This window comes from Wolffia australiana, chromosome 6, assembly GCF_029677425.1.
Source record: "Wolffia australiana isolate 7733 chromosome 6, ASM2967742v1".
NCBI classification, from domain to species: Eukaryota; Viridiplantae; Streptophyta; class Magnoliopsida; order Alismatales; family Araceae; genus Wolffia; species Wolffia australiana.
The window spans coordinates 4,571,805-4,591,813 of NC_135840.1; the positions used below are offsets into that span (position 1 = coordinate 4,571,805).

Sequence of the window (20,009 nt, forward strand, 5' to 3'; positions counted from 1 at the left end):
GCTCCTTCGGAGGTACCAAATAAATGACTACTAGAATCCGGGTTTTGGGCATAAAGATTCCATTGACCTGTAAAAAGTGGGCCCAACCCTTGCGGATATGGTAATACATCTAAGAAATTATTCCATCTGACATATTGCCCCCTCGATGCAGGAATTGCTACATGAACTAAATGTCCTGCCCAAGCCAAGGAACTTACTCCGAAAAGTCCTGACAAATGATGATTAAGACGAGATTCGGCATTTTTGAACCACGAAACACTTGGTTTCCATTTAGGTTGTAGGTGTAACCAACCTGCTATTAAAGAGATAGCAGAAAGAAATAATAGAAAAAGAGCTCCAGTATAAAGATCCTCGTTGGTGCGTAATCCGATTGTATACCACCACTGATAAACACCAGAATAAGCAATGTTAACTGGGCAGAGCACCTCCTCTAGTAAAGGCTTCTACAGCGGTTGACCAAAATGAGGATCCCAAATTGCATGAGCAATGGGCCTTACATGTAAAGGGTCCTTTCCCATAACTCAAAGTTTCCTTGCCAAGCTACGTGAAACAAATTTCCGGACGTCCACAGAAAGATTATTGCTAACTGACCAAAGTGAGAAGCAAAAATGTTCTGATAAAGACGTTCCTCAGTAATATCATCATGACTCTCGAAGTCATGCGCGGTAGCAATACCAAACCAAATACGACGAGTAGTGGGGTCCTGAGCTAAACCTTGGCTAAACCTTGGAAATCTTACTGCCATAATGCCTTTCAAATCCTCCTAGCCATTATCCTACTGAAATAATTCTTGCTAAGAAGAATGCCCATGTTGTGGCAATTCCACCCAGAAGGTAATGGGTTACTCCTACATCACGTCCTTGTATAATACTCAAGGCTCTAGGCTGAGTAGCAGGAGCAACTTTTAATTTGTTATGTGCCCAAACAATAGATTCAATAAGTTCTTGCCAATAACCACGACCACTGAATAGAAACATTAAGCTGAAAGCCCATACAAAATGAGCACCTAAGAAGAAAAGACCATATGCAGATAATGAAGAACCATAAGACTGAATTACTTGAACTGCCTGTGCCCATAAAAGTCTCAAGCCAGCCATTAATAGTAGTGGAACTCTGTGCAAAGTTTCCGCCTGTGATATGAGTTACGACCCTTGATCACTTAAAGTGCCCCAAACATCCGATTGCATTTTCCAACTGAAATGGAAAATGACTATCAAATCGAATTGTACATCCAGAATAGACCTAAGAAAACATGATCCCATGCGGATACTTGACATGTACCCCTCTTCCAGGACCATCACAAGGGAAACGAAAACCAAGATTTGCTTTATCAGGTATTAAACGGAGCTACGAGCAAATAGAACACCTTTTAGTAGTATCAATACAGTCACATGGATCGTAAATGCATGAATGTGATGAACCAAAAAGTCTGCGGTACCTAACGGAATAGGTAATAAAGCTACTTTTCCGCCTACTGCTACTAAGTCACCTCCCCCCCAAGTTAAGCTCGTACTTGCTGTTGCACCAGGAGCGGTTGTACCAGGTGCTAAAGCATGGGTATTTTGTATCCATTGTGCAAAGATGGGTTGTAATTGTATAGCGCTATCTGAAAACATATCTTGAGGACGCCCTAAAGCACTCATGGTATCATTATGAATATACAAGCCGAAACTGTGAAAACCTAGAAATATACAGACCTAGTTCAGATGTGATATGATTGCATCACGGTGTCTAAGGACACGATCTAATAGATCGTTGTATCGAGTAGTTGGATCGTAGTCTCTTACCATAAAAATGGCTGCATGTGCAGCAGCTCCAACTATGAGAAATCCACCAATCCACATATGATGTGTGAACAATGAAAGTTGTGTACCATAGTCAGTAGCTAGGTATGGATAAGGGGGCATGGCGTACATGTGGTGAGCTACAATAATGGTTAAAGAGCATAACATAGCCAGGTTAATAGCTAATTGAGCATGCCATGACGTTGTTAGGATTTCATAAAGACCTTTATGGCCCTGACCGGTAAATGGACCTTTATGAGCCTCTAAAATGTCTTTCAAGCCATGACCAATACCCCAGTTGGTCCTATACATATGACCTGCTATCAGGAAAAGAATAGCAATGGCTAAATGATGGTGTGCAATATCGCTCAGCCATAGACCTCCTGTTACTGGATCTAATCCTCCACGAAAACTCAGAAAATCTGAGTATTTTGACCGATTCAAGGTAAAAATGGAGTTGCTCCTCAGCAAAACTAGGATAAAGCTGAGCCAAAAGATCCCGATTCAAGATAAATTCATGAGGAAGTGGTATCTCCTTAGGATCTACTCCAGCATTAAGAAATTGGTTAATCGGCAAAGATACATGAATTTGGTGTCCCGCCCAAGAGAGAGAACCAAGTCCTAGTAACCCCGCTAAGTGGTGATTCAACATAGATTCTACATCTTGGAACCAAGCCAGTTTTGGGGCAGCTTTGTGATAATGGAACCAACCCGCAAAAAGCATTAATGCTGAAAAGACCAATGCACCAATTGCAGTACAATATAGTTGTAATTCACTAGTTATTCCAGATGCGCGCCAAAGCTGAAAAAACCCAGAGGTTATTTGTATTCCTCGGAAACCGCCGCCACATGACCATTTAATAGTTCTTGACCCACTTTTGGCCAAACCGCCGTGGCACGAGGTGCAATGTAAGATGGATCACTTAGCCATGCTTCATGATTAGAAAACGCAGCGCCATGGAAGTACATGCCACTCAGCCAAAGAAAGATAATGGAGAGTTGACCAAATGAGCACTAAATACTTTTCGAGAGATCTCCTCCAAATCATTGGTATGACTATCAAAATCGTGAGCATCAGCATGTAGGTTCCAGATCCAAGTGGTAGTTTCAGGGCCCTTGGCTATTGTTCTTGAGAAATGGCCGGGTTTGGCCCATTGCTCAAAAGACGTTTTACGGGATTCCTATCCACCAAAATTTTAACTTCTGGTTCCGCGAACTAATAATCATTGAGTCCTCCTCTTTCCGGACAACACATACAAAGAGACCTGCCAACAGTCAAGTTTTTAGTGAACCTCTGAGAGATAGATATTTATGATTAGTTCCTTTTTCTTACTTACCATCTATCTATTTATTTTTTAGTTATTCACTAGAGCAATTATGATATTGAAGTCAATTCGGGGCAAGTGTTCGGATCTATTATGACATAGCGATTAGGTGCTCAACGGACCTTTTAAATCTTTAACCACTTTCCAGGTCTCACGAAAAACGCTTTTTATAATCTCGCATTCCTATCCTATATAAATAGGTAGTGTCATATGCATCCAAGTGGATGCATATAAGAAATGAAATAGTTTAATTACTCTACTCTAATTAGAACTACTTTAATTAGAAATCAAAACATAACCTCATTGATAATTAATACCATCAGGATCATTCCAATATCTTGTCTTTATCTCTATTTATAGATTTAGTTAACTTTAAAAATGACTAAAAGTCTCTAGTCTCTTTTTAGCTATAGTCTCTACTCTACTCGATTCCTACATCCTTCTTGCTACCCTATATATATGACACGATAAAAAACTCAATATAATTTTTTTGTTACAAAAGGAAGGGATATAATGAAATTTCTTGATTGGATCTTTATCAGGGCGAGAATACTGTTATTTGATTTTATTTATTTAATAACCATTTGCTGGACGCAACAAACCTATTGTGATGAATTAAAAAGGGAGAGTGGTATTATTCGAACCGTCTCGTTATCTTCAACCAATTTTGTGCTTCAATATAATTACCTGGAGTAAGCGCTATAGCTTGTTTCCAATACTCAGCAGCTTGATCGGACCAAGCCTCTGCAATTTCAGAATCACCCTGTCGAATGGCCTGTTCTCCACAGTCGGAATAGGTAAATCAATTCCTTTCCTTAGAACCGTACTTGAGAGTTTCCTACCTCATACGGCTCAGCAATCAGTTATTTAGACGGACGTTGCATCTTACTCTACCCTATCTAACTTAACTGAATGAAATTTCTGATAAATTTATCCCTTTTTTTGGGGGGGGGTAAACAGAAGAAATTACTGACATAAGTTTCAAACTCTAATTTAAATCATTAAATTAGTTTTATCTTTTCTCCCACCTTCAGAAGAATGAAATATAGGTTAGGTATGGTATTTCCCATATCGTTATATTTTTCTGAAAGGTAACTATCTCGGTTTCATAGATGAAATTTATATAGAATTTTGGAAAAAGACTTTCTTCTATTTCTTCTAGAGTATATATAAGAAAAAAGACTTACTATCTTTGGGATCTGATGCTACACCGCTGCTCAATACCTTAGTGGATCAACTCTATTACATAAGTTGATTCCTAATTTTTTATCTCATCATGTTATCTCATCATGTAAGATAAATAAGCAGTTTTTATTTTATTAACTGAGAACCTTGCTAATGGATCTTTACGGTGCTTCTTTTATCAATTGGATCCTTTATCCATAGAAAGAGTATATAGGCTTCATATTATGTTGGTATTTATTTTGTTCCCCTGAAATCTCTTTCTTTGCTACAGCTTATAAAAATCGTTGCTTTCAACGATGCCTATGTAGAAAGCCTATTTCTTTTTCTAGTATTTCTCTTTGATTTACTAGCCGATTTGATCCTTTTTTCTTTCTTTCTATAGTGGAGATAGTCGCACGTAATGACAGATCACTTCCATATTATTAAGTGCTTGTGTTAAGAATGGATTGCGTTCTAGTGCCCAAAATAATATTCCAAAGCTTTTGTATGCTCCCATTACTTGTGTGTATAAGGCCTATATTATAGAGTATATAACTTGATCATAAGGATCAATTTCTGGTCGCATAGCTTCATAATAATTTTGTAAAGCTTCCATAATTTCCTCCAGATCGAGCCGACATCCGTTACGGTTGTCATTCTCTTCAAAGACTCCCAGTTCCAGAACCGTACGTGAGATTTTCACCTCATACGGCTCCTCCTTTCTGTGCATACTCTTAAAAGGAATAATCCGTGGGATCTATAAATCAAAATATCCTTTTTTATGAACTGATAGGGACTGGTATTTTTACAAGAAATCTCTAGCCATCCTTCCTGCAAGAGGTTTTTATATTACCAACAATCATATAAGTGTTAGTTAGATAGAAAAGGTAACTCCAACAATTTCTTTGTCCCTAACGCCCCATTTTCAGGAATTAGTCACTTCAACGATCTTCGATGGTTATATGGGTATCCAAAATACAAACGAGATGGATGTTTGTTGTCCCAACCATTTTTTTGATTAGTCCCGATACCGATAAGTAAGTAAAAGGGGTCATTTATAACAAAGTTTTCGCGTTGTTGATTTCTAAGTGTAGTGCTTCTTCCCCTATGCCACCCATTCATACTACTAATGTAATATAAACTAGAATTGACCTGGCTGCCATTGCAATATCTATAGGTATAACCTTTCGCTCAATACTCAAATCAACGATTCAAGCATCTGAGGCTGCATCAATCGAGGATACACGACATAAGGCATTGTTTTCTCTCCAACATTAACTTCACCTTCACGAAGGGTAGGTTTATTTACATAAAATATTTTCTTTCTATCTTGAACCCCAGAAATGTCTCTTTCTAGTAAGACTGATAGCTAAAAAAAAAAATCAAATCGCACCATCTCTGTAATAGGTAAATGCTTCTTTTTCTCCTGAAGTTGTCGGAATTACTCGTAATAAGATATTGGCTACAATTGAAAAGGTCTTATCAATAAAATTTCCATTTATCCGAGATCTAGGCATAATTAGCAACCCATTCTACAATTCTTCTCATTTACCTTAAGGCAAATGATCTAACAAACAAGTGAATTGTACAGTACGAAATAACATAAAAACAGACTAATTCTAAAAAGATAGACTAGACTTTACACTCAAATTGTGCCCTTTGTCGGGCGAGATAAGATTTACTATAATTGTAATTTCATCTAAATTTGGCAGTATCTCAATGAATAGAACTATGTATGACCCGTTTAATTTAACTAAGTTTTTAATTTAAAGAATCAAGAACTTTATATTCCTCCACTCCAGATTCTGAGAACTTAAGTTAAGAAGTTTTATTTCATCATGATTCAAAGAAAAGAGAAAAAAAGAAATATTCTCTATTCACCTGCTTGTTTTTATAATGTGTCTAATACACTATAAAGTCGAAATAGAAAAACTTACGGAAGAATTCATCCATTTGTAATAGATCCATGGGGTAGATAATTAGAGGAGTTGCCATTGAGACATCAGGGGTTGACTCGAAAAAGCGTTTTTTACAATAGAACCATAGTCTAAATCTAACCATAGTCTAAAATAGCGATACTTCAGTCAGTTGATTTAGTTGAGGTTAAGTCATTGGTATTATTCAGTCTAATATATATATATAATAAAAAAATATTTTCGTCTTACCAAATTGTAATGTCTATCCCCTTTTCCTTAATTCTAAAAATCTATTGACTGTTTTTTTTTTTGAGTATTTTATGTGTGGAAAAGTTTTTCTATTTCCATCATTAGAATGGATTGGCTATACCTATACTGCAAAAATAGGAATTACTCGCTATTCAGTCGGTTTGTGGTCAATAATAAGATTATGTTATGTAGGAGAGATGGCCGAGTGGTTGAAGGCGTAGCATTGGAACTGCTATGTAGGCTTTTGTTTACCGAGGGTTCGAATCCCTCTCTTTCCTTTTCTCTACCTTCACTTAATTTACCAAGGCTACTTAACACAATTTATTAAATAATGATTTATACCTTTATTTCTCCTCTATAAGATTTCTACCTTTATTTGAGATGAAAGATGATATTTTCTATTCCCAATTACTGTAGTATAAAAATACCAAAAAATGCGAAAGCGCAATTTTTGTTTTTCTTCTAAACGAATACGATATTGTGATCTTTTACCGGAACGCAATTGGTTTTTAAGATCACTTCCGGATTTAGGCCTTTTACTAGTTAGTCCTGGTAAAGCCCCCAGACGGCGTATTTTTTTGAAACGAGGTCCTCGGTAACGAGACATAAAAACTCCTTTATGTTATTATTTTATTGAAATTTCATAGAAAAAAATCTAAATTAAGGCTGAACTAAAGCATAAACAAAGCAAAGAAAAATCTACGTAAGTATTAGAAACAAGAACGAAATGGAATTGTATCTATATATACGCATTTTTTTACATGTTTTATTAGAATTAGATATTTTCTATTATAGTTTATTTAGATTTTATAGTTATAGATAGATATCCATATATATTGAGATACATGTATAGAGATATAGATACGAGATTAAGACTACGTTTTATGATGGGTGTTCTTTCTAGAGTTGTTGGATAGAAATCTAATTACTCCAATTTTTGATTCATAGGTGGAAGTTAATGTCGCATAATATAATAAATGAGCAACTCAACATTTCACGAAAGGAAAAAAAGAGCAGTCTTTTGACTTTTTTTGATGTCAAGAGGGTATCATCAATCATCAAAAAATCAGATAATAGGGAAAAAGCCAGCTATCGGAGTCGAACCGATGACCATCGCATTACAAATGCGAAGCTCTAACCTCTGAGCTAAGCGGGCTCACATAACCAAACTAACTTATAGCACGCAAATTGATGCCGGACGTCGTCTCAACGGCGTCCGACCGTCACCGAGGGTAGGAACTCGGTGTCGTATCACTAACTAATCGGTTCACGTCCGCGACGTCAACCGATGGATATGCGGAGAACAGGAATGTATGTATGACGATAACGAGGATGATGGTCCTACTTTGGTACGTGCAATGCGCCGACAAGCTATGAGAGCCAACCCGGAGCGGGGACGGGGTCGCCAAGCTGGGTCGAACCAGCCCTCCAAGTCGTTCGAGGTGGGTCGAGGGCGCGCACGCCGCCGAATGGGATAACTCCCACTGGAATGCTCACACGCTGCGTCGGGCGTCCGACTGCATCGGACAGGTAAGACGCTGCGTCTTTGTTTCGTTCTCTCAATCTGTCTCACTCACCTATCTAACCCGAGCACGGTGGAGGCAATACGAAAGAGTACTGTAAGAAATAAGGACCGGAAGCGAGGGTAGCAGTACCTACGTCGCGGGGCGACGGTTGACTCGAGTAGGAGCTTCCACGAGAGGAGCCACTGGTGAGGGAGTATGCCAATCACGAGCACGTGACAAGGGGAGGCGACCGGGCGCAGCAGCAGCAGTGCAGCACCAAGAGCGGGGGCGGCGCGCGCGGCGCAGCTCGGCGGTGACGATCGATGCGGACTCACGGTGCAAGCTCACGGCGGACCCGGCAGTTGTGCTTGCGGCGCGGCGGTCGAGCCGGTCGCACTCACGGTCGGCTCGGCGCGGCAGTGTGGCAGCACGCACGGTGCTCGCGCGACAGCAGGAATGGCGGCAGCACACGCGGCGCGGCTCGGCGGCGGCGGTCGGGCAGGCACACGGCGGCGTCACGACCAGGTCGCGCAGATGGTGGCCATGCTGGTCGCGCAGGTGAGTCGTGCGGTCGGCAGCGCGGCTGAGGCGGCGCGGCTGATCGGCAGCGGCGCGGGCGCGATAGGCGGCTGCGCGGCGCGGCGTCAGCGCGGCTCGAACGGCGGGCGGCGCAGCGGCGGCCCTAGCGGCGCGGGCGCGGAAGGCGGCTGCGCGGCGCGGCGACGGCGCTGCTCGAGCAGCGGGGCGGCGCGACGGCGGCCCTGGCGGCGCGGGCGCGGGAGGCGGCCGCGCGGCCTCGGCAGCAGGGCGGTCGGCGGCGCGGCGAGCGAGCCGCGCAGGCTCAGAGGCGCGCGCGGCTCGGTAGCGGCGCGGACGTGGTGGACGGCCGCGAGCTCGGCGGCGGCGGCCGGGCAGAGGAGCGGCGCCGCGGTGGCCTTATCGGCGCGGACGCGGGAGGCGGTCGCGCGGGCTCGGCGGCGACGTGACTCGAGCGAGGGGCGGTGCAGCGGTGGTCTCCTTCCCTTCCCCTTCTCTTCTCCTTCTCTTCTTCCTTTCTTCTTCTTCTTCTTTCTTCTCTTCTTCTTCTTTCTTCTCTTCTTCTTCTTTCTTCTCTTCTTCTCCACGACCTGACCCTTCTTTCTCAAAGTGCAATTCTTCAAAATTAGGTCAAAGGTGAGGGAAGCGCCCACCTCTTCCCCTTATATATGGGTGAAGATGGCCCCTTCCTTAAGTCCAAAAACACAAAAGAAAAGGAAAGGAAAATAAGGAAAGAAAGTATGGAAACAGGCTTGTCAGGCCTAACATAGAAAAAAAGGGGGGGGGAGGGGTTCCTCATATGGGCCCTTCCCCCGCTACACGACAATACGAATAAAGTGAAAAACTATAGAATAAAGTAACTGACGGTATCGGTGTGCTCCGGTGGTCGGCGTCCGCGTCATGCCGAGTAACGGAATGTGGGATCCCGTGTTGCTGCGGCGGCTCGTCGTGGTAGCTGGACTCATCTCGGTGGCGAGCTGGGTAGTGACGGCTCCTCGGGTGCTGAGTCGGGGACGTCCTGCTGCTCCTCTGCTGCTGGCTCGATGACGACCGGTGGTGACGCGCCATCACAAATTATGAGTATCTTGACTATTTACAATTCAGTTTATTTTCTTCTTATCTTCTCTTCATTTCAGAATTATTGTATAGTCTTTTCTTTGTATGTTATATTTTTTGTATATTATTATCTTATATATAGCCTATATTATATATATCTCTCTAGTCTAGTATTAGAGTCCTTTTTGTCTAATGTAATAGTATATAGTTGTGTATTTATTCTTATCTTAAACATTGATTAGCATAAAAAAAAATATATTACTTAACTATATTATAGTTAATTACAAAAAAAAAACAAATAACTAGAGTAGTTAACTTAACTATTATAACTATATTATTTATTAGCTAATCTACTTAATTCTATAAGAACTCTATTAGACCTTATATATTATAAGAATATAAGTTTTATATAACAATACCAAAACTTACTAAAATCCAATTTGACTATATTAAAAAGTACTAATAAATTTTTTGAATAAATTAGTTAAATTAGTAATGGAAGGAACTAATATATATATAATTTTAATATATAATCAAAATTCATAAGATAAGAATGAAATACTTAAATTGATAATTAAATAGAACTATAAAAAATTATAAAAATGTATTCAATATGAATTGAGAAATTCAATAAAATTTTTTTTTAATCTAAAAAAAATAAAAAAAATGAAATTAAATTAGAACAATTAGAGTTATACTAGGGTCTTATTATATATAGTCTTTTCTTTAGTCCCATCTCTTTTATTCGGCATATAGCATATCTAGTCTAAGATAAGGATAAAGATACAATCCAGATCATAGTTTTCTGGTTTCATTTGTAAAGTAAGTAAATAGGACAAAACAGAGAAGATTAAATATCGACCGTTGCAGTATTCCATGTACCGATGTAAAAATAAAGTGGGTAGAGACATAGATCTAGGGATATATCTTATCACTATTGAATTGCAGATATATCAATGATAGAATCAATTTAGATTGGGATATGGATCATTTGATAAGGTTAAAACGAGAGAATAGATAAAAAAAGAGCAGTAAATACTTTTTCGCTATACTATAGAAATCAGTAGCTAATTTAATTAACTCCACATTTGGATTTCTAAAATAGAAATAAAAGAAGTGGAAGGGATGGCAATGGAATTCCAGTCTGAAATAAAAAGAAAGGGGATATGGCGAAATAGGTAGACGCTACGGACTTAATTGCATTGAGCCTTGGTATGGAAACCTACTAAGTGGTAACTTCCAAACTCAGAGAAACCCTGGAATTAAAAATGGGCAATCCTGAGCCAAATCCTTGTTTTGAGAAAAAGGATAGGTGCAGAGACTCAATGGAAGATGTTCTAACAAATGGAGTTGATTGCATTACGTTGGTATCTGGAATTATTCTTTCTATCTAAGAAAGGCTAACCCTCTATACCAAACACACACGTATATATACTGATATTTCAACTGATTAATCAGGACCCGAATCCAGAATATTAATTTAAATATTTAATATATCTATAAATAGATAAATTAAAATAAATTTTTTTTTAATTTCAGATTTAAAAGTTATTCTGAATTCATTCCAATTTAAAGTAATAGTGGAATATTCAGTAATCAAATCATTCACTCCAGAATCTGATTTATTCTTATTTTGACAATAAAATAAATTGGACGAGAATAAAGAGAGAGTCCCATTCTACATGTCACTACTGACAACAATGAAATTTATAGTAAGAGGAAAATCCGTCGACTTTAGAAATCGTGAGGGTTCAAGTCCCTCTATCCCCAAAAAAATGATTTGACTTCCTAAGTTTTTTTCCTCTTTTTCATCGGTGACTCAAAATTGACTGTATTTTACATTTACTCTACTCCTTCACTAAAAGATCCGAGCACTTTATGTTTAGACCAAGGGTTTTTGTATACGTACAAATGAAGATATATGGACAAATAGTCGAGAATAGTGAAGTGACTTATTCACTAGTAACAATTTCTAGTGTTAGGTTATCCTTTCACTTATAATATCAATCTTGAAATTCCTATTTACGTTAAGACCAAAAAAGTCAAAAAAGTTTTAAACGCCTATTATTTTTTTTTGTCCTGTTATTTTAATGAACACAAACAGAAGTACTAGATGGAGTAAGATAAGGTGATGCATGTCAAATAGTATAGTCGGGATAGCTCAGTTGGTAGAGCAGAGGACTGAAAATCCTCGTGTCACCAGTTCAAACCTGGTTCCTGACAAATAATTAATTCTCGGAAGAATAGAATACAAATTCAGCAAGAAAGAAAGGTCTGAGTACATTAATAGAACTTGATACGTACTTATTCATCCTTATAGCTTATAGTTAGATAAAGAGGAGGATTTGATGACTTTAAGATAAGTGCTGTGGATGTGGGGTTAAAAATTCCATTATACTCACTTTTTTGTCTTTAAATTATGACTGATCTCATTGATTCAAAAAGTTTCGTTTTTCATTTTTTACCATTATATTTCTTATATTTTCTAATTCTATTATTATTATGTACTTAGATTAATATTATTAGATCTAATTATATTACTAATAAAAGAAATTTATTAATGAATAAAAATAACAAAAATGCATAATAATTCCAAGAAAAAAGTTCACTAACTTTATCTATATTTTAAGTAATATATACATCAAAAAGTCAAAATAGCACCCTAACTTATAGGGGTTGAAAGATAAAAGAGATCAAATTAATTATCCTTTTTATATACAGTACAAATTAAATCTGATTCTTTTTGATTATTGAATTTTTCTTTTCGATGTATTTTTAATTTATTCTTACTTGTTTTACTTTACTTTATTTTATGGGATTTATCTATTTGGTATGCTGGGTACGAAGTTCATAGTGCAGAATCCGTTTCATTCATTCTATTGTGTGTCCTTATCAAAAACGAAGAGCATTTTAAATGGGGTTAGGAATAATATAAATTAACTCTTTTAACTGATGCAGAATACAATTAGAATCAAGTAACTCTGTTTTATAGGGAACAGACCTTAAAGTAAAAGTATTCTTTGACTTGAAATATGAAGTTGTATCATCTAAGTGACATAAGTTTCTTATCATTTAATGAGCATCTTGTATTTCATAGAAATTGGGAGTAATATAGTCCTTACGTAAAGGCCAACCTATCCAACTTTCAGGCATCAAAATACGTTTAAGGCGTGGATGATTATCATAAGAAATTCCTAACATATCATAGGATTCACGTTCTTGAAAATCTGCACTCCTCCAAACCCAGAAAACAGATGGGACTATAGGATTTTCCCTTGGGACAAAAACTTTTATACATACTTCCTCCGGTTGATCAACCCCATACTGTATTCTCGTAAGATGATATACACTAGCTAAAAATCCACCTGGTGCGACATCATAAGCACACTGAGAACCTAAGTAATTGTAACCATACACATATAAAATGACAGCAATGGAATCCCAATCTTCGGGTTTTATTTGTAAAGTCTCTATTCCTTGATAATCAAAGCCCAAGGATCTATGAACAAGCTCATACTTGACTAGCCAAGCAGATAAATGACTCTGCATCTTCTTGATCTCTCCCACATTTGGATTTATAGATGTCTTTCATATTGACAATGAAATTTATACAGATTGAAGCTTTTTATGATTCTCCTTAACAAAAATAACCTGCTCAATTGACTATTTTTTGTGAAGATATTGAACTTTTGGATCTAAATAATTCTTCAGAAGTTATTTCTGAAGTAGATGATGATTGATAAAGCAATTCTTGATTGTAATTTCCAGTATGAATACTGCGTTGAACATTAAATTTATGATTGGTAGTAAAACATCGATTTTCTTGTTGATAACCAATTCTATCTTCATAGATTTGTCGAGATATCTTCTTACGAAGTTTCGTTATTGCATCTATAACTGCCTCTGGTTTAGGCGGGCAGCCCGGCAAACAGACATCAACTGGAATTAACTTATCGACTCCCCGAACGGTACTATAAGAATCGGTACTAAACATCCCTCCCGTAATAGTACAGGCCCCCATGGCAATGACATATTTAGGTTCAGGCATTTGTTCATATAATCTGACTAAAGAAGGAGCCATTTTCATTGTTACTGTGCCGGCTGTTAAAATTAGGTCCGCTTGCCTAGGACTTGATCTTGGTACTAATCCATAACGATCAAAGTCAAATCGCGAGCCTATTAATGCAGCAAATTCAATAAAACAACAACTGGTACCATATAAAAGTGGCCATAAACTCGAGAGTCTTGACCAATTTGAAGATCATTCAAGGTAGTTGAAATAACTGAATTGGGTATTGTTTGGTCAAGTGACGGCAACTCAATCAAATTCATAACTGTCTCAATAGACTCTTTTTTATTATTTGAATATTCATGAGCTAAGACCATTCCAATGCTCCTTTTCGCCATGCATAAACTAAACCAACAATTAGGATAAGCACAAAAATTAAAGCTTCTATAAATATGGATACACCTAATACATCAAAACTCATTGCCCACGGATAAAGAAAGACGGTTTCAACATCAAAAACAACAAAAACTAAAGCAAACATATAATAGCGAATTCGGAATTGTACCCAAGCATCCCCTATAGGTTCTATACCCGATTCATAACTAGATAGCTTCTCCGGTCCTTCACTAAGGGGAGCTAAAACTCCAGAAACAAGAAATGCCAAGATAGGAATAACACTTGATATTATGAGAAATGCCCAGAAAATATCATATTCAGAAGCAGAAACATAGATGCACTCCTATTAATTAATGTGGAATAGACTGAATTAGTCGATTCGAATTAGAATTAATTGTCAATTAAGTCAGAACAGTTTAACTTAAGTCAAATAAGGATTCTATTATTCTTAGCCTTAGTGATATAACATATAGGCATTAACAAAAGAGGAATTTCTAATCTATTTAATTCTTTTTTTGAATAAAAAAAGTCAGGTATAGAATGCGGCTATTGAGTCAATACAACTATATACAAAAGGAATACATGCAATAATTATATTATCTCTTTGTGACCTATCCTAAATTTCTATTCTTTTATAAAATACTAGAATTCTTATCTGTAAAATGGAGATAATTTTTGTAAAATGGAGATAATTCTTAATTTTGTTAATTAAATCTCTTTAAGGGCTAGGAACCAAACTAGAATTTTTTTCCATATAAAAAACATTAGTTGGATCTCGACTGTCCCCACCGACTTTATAACAAAAAATAAAAAGAAAGGTGTTTTGTAGAGTTATAATGCAAAAATATTTTGAATAGTAATACTAAAGTAAAAAAAAAAGGTCATTTGTAATGAACCGACTTCTTTTTTTTACAGGAATATCACTTAGTCAGATTAACCCCTATTCATATTAGTAAGGCGAATCTTAATTTTTACTACAAGATAAATAAAGTAAGTTTGTTTTGAGGCAAACCCATATAAGTCTAGTAGAGTGGACTCAGAAATTTGACATAAGATACTTTCTAATAGTAATAGAAAATAATAACATATTAGCAAAATCGAAAGATTTGAGAAATGAAATATCGAAACCAACTGAATTCATAGAAATCGAAGAGGCTTAGATTTGTTTGAGTAGGTTTGTCGTTTTTAACCGAGATCATGTGACGATTTTGAGTTAACTTAAAAACAAAGGGATTAGGGATACATACCAAAGTCAAAAAAAGACTATCACAAACCAAACTCTTTGATGAAGGTACTATAATATAAAATGGTTTTATCTCATTTCATTCGACGATTAACAAAAAAAAAGAATGAATTTTTTAGCGGATCAGAGATTTTATAAAATAAATAGAACTATTAATTGTATCAATTGAAGTCAAATAAATAAAATTTGGGTTTGCATTTTCTTGTACATATGACTCGATGTTATGAGAAGGTAATACTTCTAGGTCTAGGGACTCACCAACTAACTAGTAAAAAACTAGTAGTAATAAGATTAGGAAAAAAGAATATGTAAATATTCAATATAAGGTATAGGGCTATACGGACTTGAACCGTAGACCTTCTCGGTAAAACAGCTCAAACTTTTTATTATCAAAATGATTCGAACTGTTTCAAAGACCCAACATGCATTTTTTTATTGCATTGGGCTCTTTCATTAACTGATAAAAGGATCAGTTAGTCCACCATGTTTTTTCTTCAACAAAAACAGGAAGATAATCAGATGGCTCCACTTGCTCTGATTCATTATCATTAGTCGAATCATGATCTAAGAGCAATACCAAAGTGTTTCAAAGAAGGATTACTTTGACGTAGGTCTGTTTAGGGTTATGGCCTAGATCCAACTAAGTGAAAGTTTAACGGAGTCTCTATCGTTCCGCTCTAAGAGTCAAATATGAGACTTCTTACACCTTAAAGTTCATAGGATGAAAAGAGGTTTTTAAGGCCCTTATACTCGTTATACCTAACATTGAATAGACTGGGTATTCACCTTATCAATTCTCAAATCAATGATGGGCTTTATTTGGCATCAGAATTCACACTCGAATCGGACTGACCAAATAGTTGTTATGTCAGGCTATTGTTCTCTTGTTCTCTTGAATCCATGGAGTAAGAAATTACTTCATCAATAAGATCAATTATTTGATTACTTGATTGACTCCTTTGAAAAAACATTGGCGCACGTGTAAACGAGTTGCTCTACCAACTGAGCTATAGCCCTTGTGATGAACATCTTAACATATAGATAATTTCTTGTCAAGATGGGTATTTGATGATCTCCATAATAATTCTTTGCCCATTGCTTTTTAATTAATTTAAGGATTGGTATTGCTTAGAAATCCTATTCTATATATAATCCCAAAAGTGATAAGTTGAATTTTTCTTTGTAGTGATAAAAGACCTACTTAACTCAGTGGTTAGAGTATTGCTTTCATACGGCGGGAGTCATTGGTTCAAATCCAATAGTAGGTACAACTTATTAGATACCAGTTATTCCGGTATCTAATAAGTTTTTATACTCATTTCATTTTTTTGTTGTATTTCTTAGATTAGGCTTAATCTCATTGTTTTCCATTTTTGGGCTCAAAATAGACAGTCTTGTCTAATAAAGAACTTCTTTTTATTGTTCTGATGCATCAACATCAACTAGCGGAAATAACATTGATAGCCTCTACTCGTGTCTTAGCTCGTCTTAGAGCTAGATTAGCCTCAATTGCTTGTCTTTTACCTTCTGCTTTACGCAAATTTTCTTCCGCTTTTTCAAGAGAAAGGAATAAGAGAAAACTGGCTCAATGTATTTGGGAATAGGAATATGCAGGTGGAATGTGCATAAAACGGTAAGACTGAAATGTATTTCCTCAAACTAAATGCCCTATAGATCGCCCAAGTGACGCAGCAAAAAGGAACGATCTGCCTGATTAGAACCTTAGTAGGGACATAGAGCCAAGAACCCTACCTCGTGGAACGCCCGTAGACAAGAAGAAGCTCGCAACGAGCTCTCCTCTCCTCTCCAACGAAGATCACGTAAAATGGAAGCCCCTTCTCCTCGACGCCCTTTCTTCCTCCTTCTCCACCGTCTCCTTCTCCTTCACCACCCTTCTGCGCTCTCTCCCGGGTGACTCACTCCCAGGTGACTAATCGTTCCTATTTCTCACTTTCTTCAAATCGCGTTATGACGTGGACTCCACGTGTCTGCCAGGTGGATTCCGCTTACGTGGACGCTGCCAGAATTCCACCTGGCAGCCACGTCGAGTCCACGTCACGCCCGGGCTGCGGCGGCGGACCAAATGGGCGTTTCGGGCTGTGACGCGGCGAAAAAAAAGATAGGGCTGTAACTCGAATTTTCGGAAAACTTTAGGCTGAACCGTGATATTAACCCATAAATTTATGCACGGATATTTAAATTATGCTTAAATTTTCTTGATATATTTGTGGGCTGATTGAAAGAGTGAATTAGTAGAGAACAATCCATCTCGTTATTGGTATCTAATATCCTTAAAGAGAGGCAACTGAATAGAGAATGAGCTTACCTGAATTTACAAATAACAATGATCCTAGAAAAATGTAATGATCTATGGTAAGTGACCTTGTCCTACATTTTTTTCAACATTATATTTATGTTTAAATAATCATTGATGCCAGACGACGGCGGTGTTGTCATCTGGACGGGTATCGAGATGATGATACCAATTTGATGTCAGACGACCGTGGTGTCATTGTCCGGATGGGTATCGAGACGATGCTCTGATATCAATTTTGATGTCGGACGACGGCGGTGTCATTGTCCGGACGGGTATCGAGACGATGCTCTGATACCAATTTAATGCTGGACATTGTCTAGGACATCGTCCGGTCATGACCGAGGACGATGACTTGGTACCTAGATAGTGGTGTTGGACGTCGATGGTGTCGTCGTTCGACGGATAGATAAACCCTAATGGGTGTATGTAACTACGATGCAATGTGAATGCATCCTACATGTAGTACTTGCAGGCCCCGACTTGAGGGAGATGCCGAACTCTGTGCTCCGAAGGGATCGCCGGTTGACGGCAACGGTGGCCTCTTGGACCTTGTTAGAGAGGTTGAAGACGTCTATAGGCCGAACGAAATCAATCCGTAGGGCTCGCACGCAATGAATAGATTCGCCTGTATCGGTAAGACGCTCCAATTTCTTAAAGTTAACTCTCAATTTTCCTCTCTCACCTATCTAGCCCGAGCGCGGTGGAATCAATAAAAGTATACTGCAAAAGGTAATATAATGAGCGACAGGGGAGGACGTGATACCTCAAGGCGTGCGGCTTGTCGGTGCAGGATCTTCGCCAATTGCGGCAACTGGTGCAAGTTGTGGTGGAGAGGAGTCGGAGAGGATCTGTGTGGCTCGACTGGCGTAACGGTGCAGGAGTGGTGGGACGGAGGTCGGAGGAGAGGACGAGTTGGAAGCGTTGTCCGGCGGAAAAGTGGCTCAAACGATCGGAGGACTTGGCGGAGCGATCGAACAGGTGGGATGCAAGCGCAATCCCAGCAATGGTCTTAGGGGGGCCGTCAGCAACGTTTCAACGGCGCAGAGTGGTACGAGCAGGTATGGCGCGCTGTAAGGGTGGCGCGGTGGTGGTGCAATGCTTGCATGCAGGCGATGCAATGGACCTGGCGTGGGATAGTGCGGCGAGACGTCTGCACAGACATCTAATAAACGTCGGACCTAGATGTTTGACCTGGCAATGGTGGGGTTAACACCGACAGAAGGCTGAGGCGTATGTGTCCTGTAAGCGCCTGGAAATAGCAAAACTGAAAACTTGGTCAAAGGGAGGGGAAGTCCTGTAGGTGCTTCCCGGCCACCTCAAACACGTTCACATCCATCGCGAGGCATTGCACGAGGAAATCAATTCTGCATCAATTGTCGGTGGTCGTAGACATGCGCATGGTCACGACGCAGAACTGGGGCACAAACACATGTGGGATCTTCAAGCGTGGCTAGAAATGCAGGCCAACGCCGGCGAGCACGGTAGACACAGAAACACGGTGGAACATGGCGGGACACAACCGACTGGAACGTAGGCTAGTGTGACAAAACCAGGCGAACGCGCGTCAATGCCAATTTTTGTTAGCCTGTTCGCGGGAAGTCGCGACAGAGCTTCACTTCAACCACTCCGTTGATGATATGATTAAGAGTTCGTTGAATCTGGACCCACCCAATGGCGCCAACGCTGTGGCTTCAAGCGACAACTATTAAACCGGACAGTTTCAAGTAGAATCTCACGGTCGTCTACACAGGGAGAACGGCCCAAGAAGAACCGCCGAGGCAAATCGAAGGCACCAAACCAGATGCTATCTTCCCATGCAAAGAACAATCTCCTCCTCTCTTCCTTCCTCTTCTCTTTTCTCTTCCTCCTTCCTCCTCCTTTCTGCTTCTTCTTGGTGAGACCTAGACGTGGGTAACTGCCAAAATGAAAATCCAGATCTACATTCTAGGGGTTCCATCTCTCCTTTATACGAGGGTCAAGATGGGCCCCTTAGGTAGGTCCAATAAGGGGCCCTTATACATGGGGGCCCTTTTTTACAACAAAACAAAGAGACTAAAAAGGATATAAAGACATGGCCACATGGCGCATGACGAACATGACAACACAAAGACATAGACTCGACATAAACGATAACACGAGCATGAGAAAACAGCAAATAGGATGAGCACAAGCCGACGAGAAATTCAGAATGCGTGAGGGCGCAATCATGCTTTTCACCCAGGATGTTAAACCAGGATGTCTTCTCCGCCACCCTGGCGTGGTGGTCCGATGGGATGCAAAGTGGCGGGCCGTCGATGATGATGGTGGCAGCTCCGCTGACGCCTTTGGCGGGGCATGATGACGTGCTCCATCAATCATCCTTACCATCATCATATCATTACTTATTTCTTTCACTTCTTATGCATTTCATACAACTACTTGTTTTACATCCACATATGTACTCATGTAAGTATATATATAGACGGCAAGTCAGTCACACATTCCACATCTCGTTCATCGTTAATCAAT

General features: G+C 39.0%; 3 non-coding genes across 3 annotated transcripts; 2 read left to right on the forward strand and 1 right to left on the reverse strand.

Annotated features, from left to right (window-relative positions):
• The first annotated feature begins 6,629 nt into the window (after positions 1-6,629).
• Positions 6,630-6,716, forward strand: TRNAS-GGA (transfer RNA serine (anticodon GGA)). Its single transcript has one exon. It is a non-coding gene; the product is annotated as a tRNA-Ser (tRNA).
• Positions 6,717-7,521: 805 nt separating this feature from the next.
• On the reverse strand, positions 7,522-7,594 carry TRNAT-UGU (transfer RNA threonine (anticodon UGU)). Its single transcript has one exon. It is a non-coding gene; the product is annotated as a tRNA-Thr (tRNA).
• Positions 7,595-11,686: 4,092 nt separating this feature from the next.
• Positions 11,687-11,759, forward strand: TRNAF-GAA (transfer RNA phenylalanine (anticodon GAA)). Its single transcript has one exon. It is a non-coding gene; the product is annotated as a tRNA-Phe (tRNA).
• Positions 11,760-20,009: the final 8,250 nt, after the last annotated feature.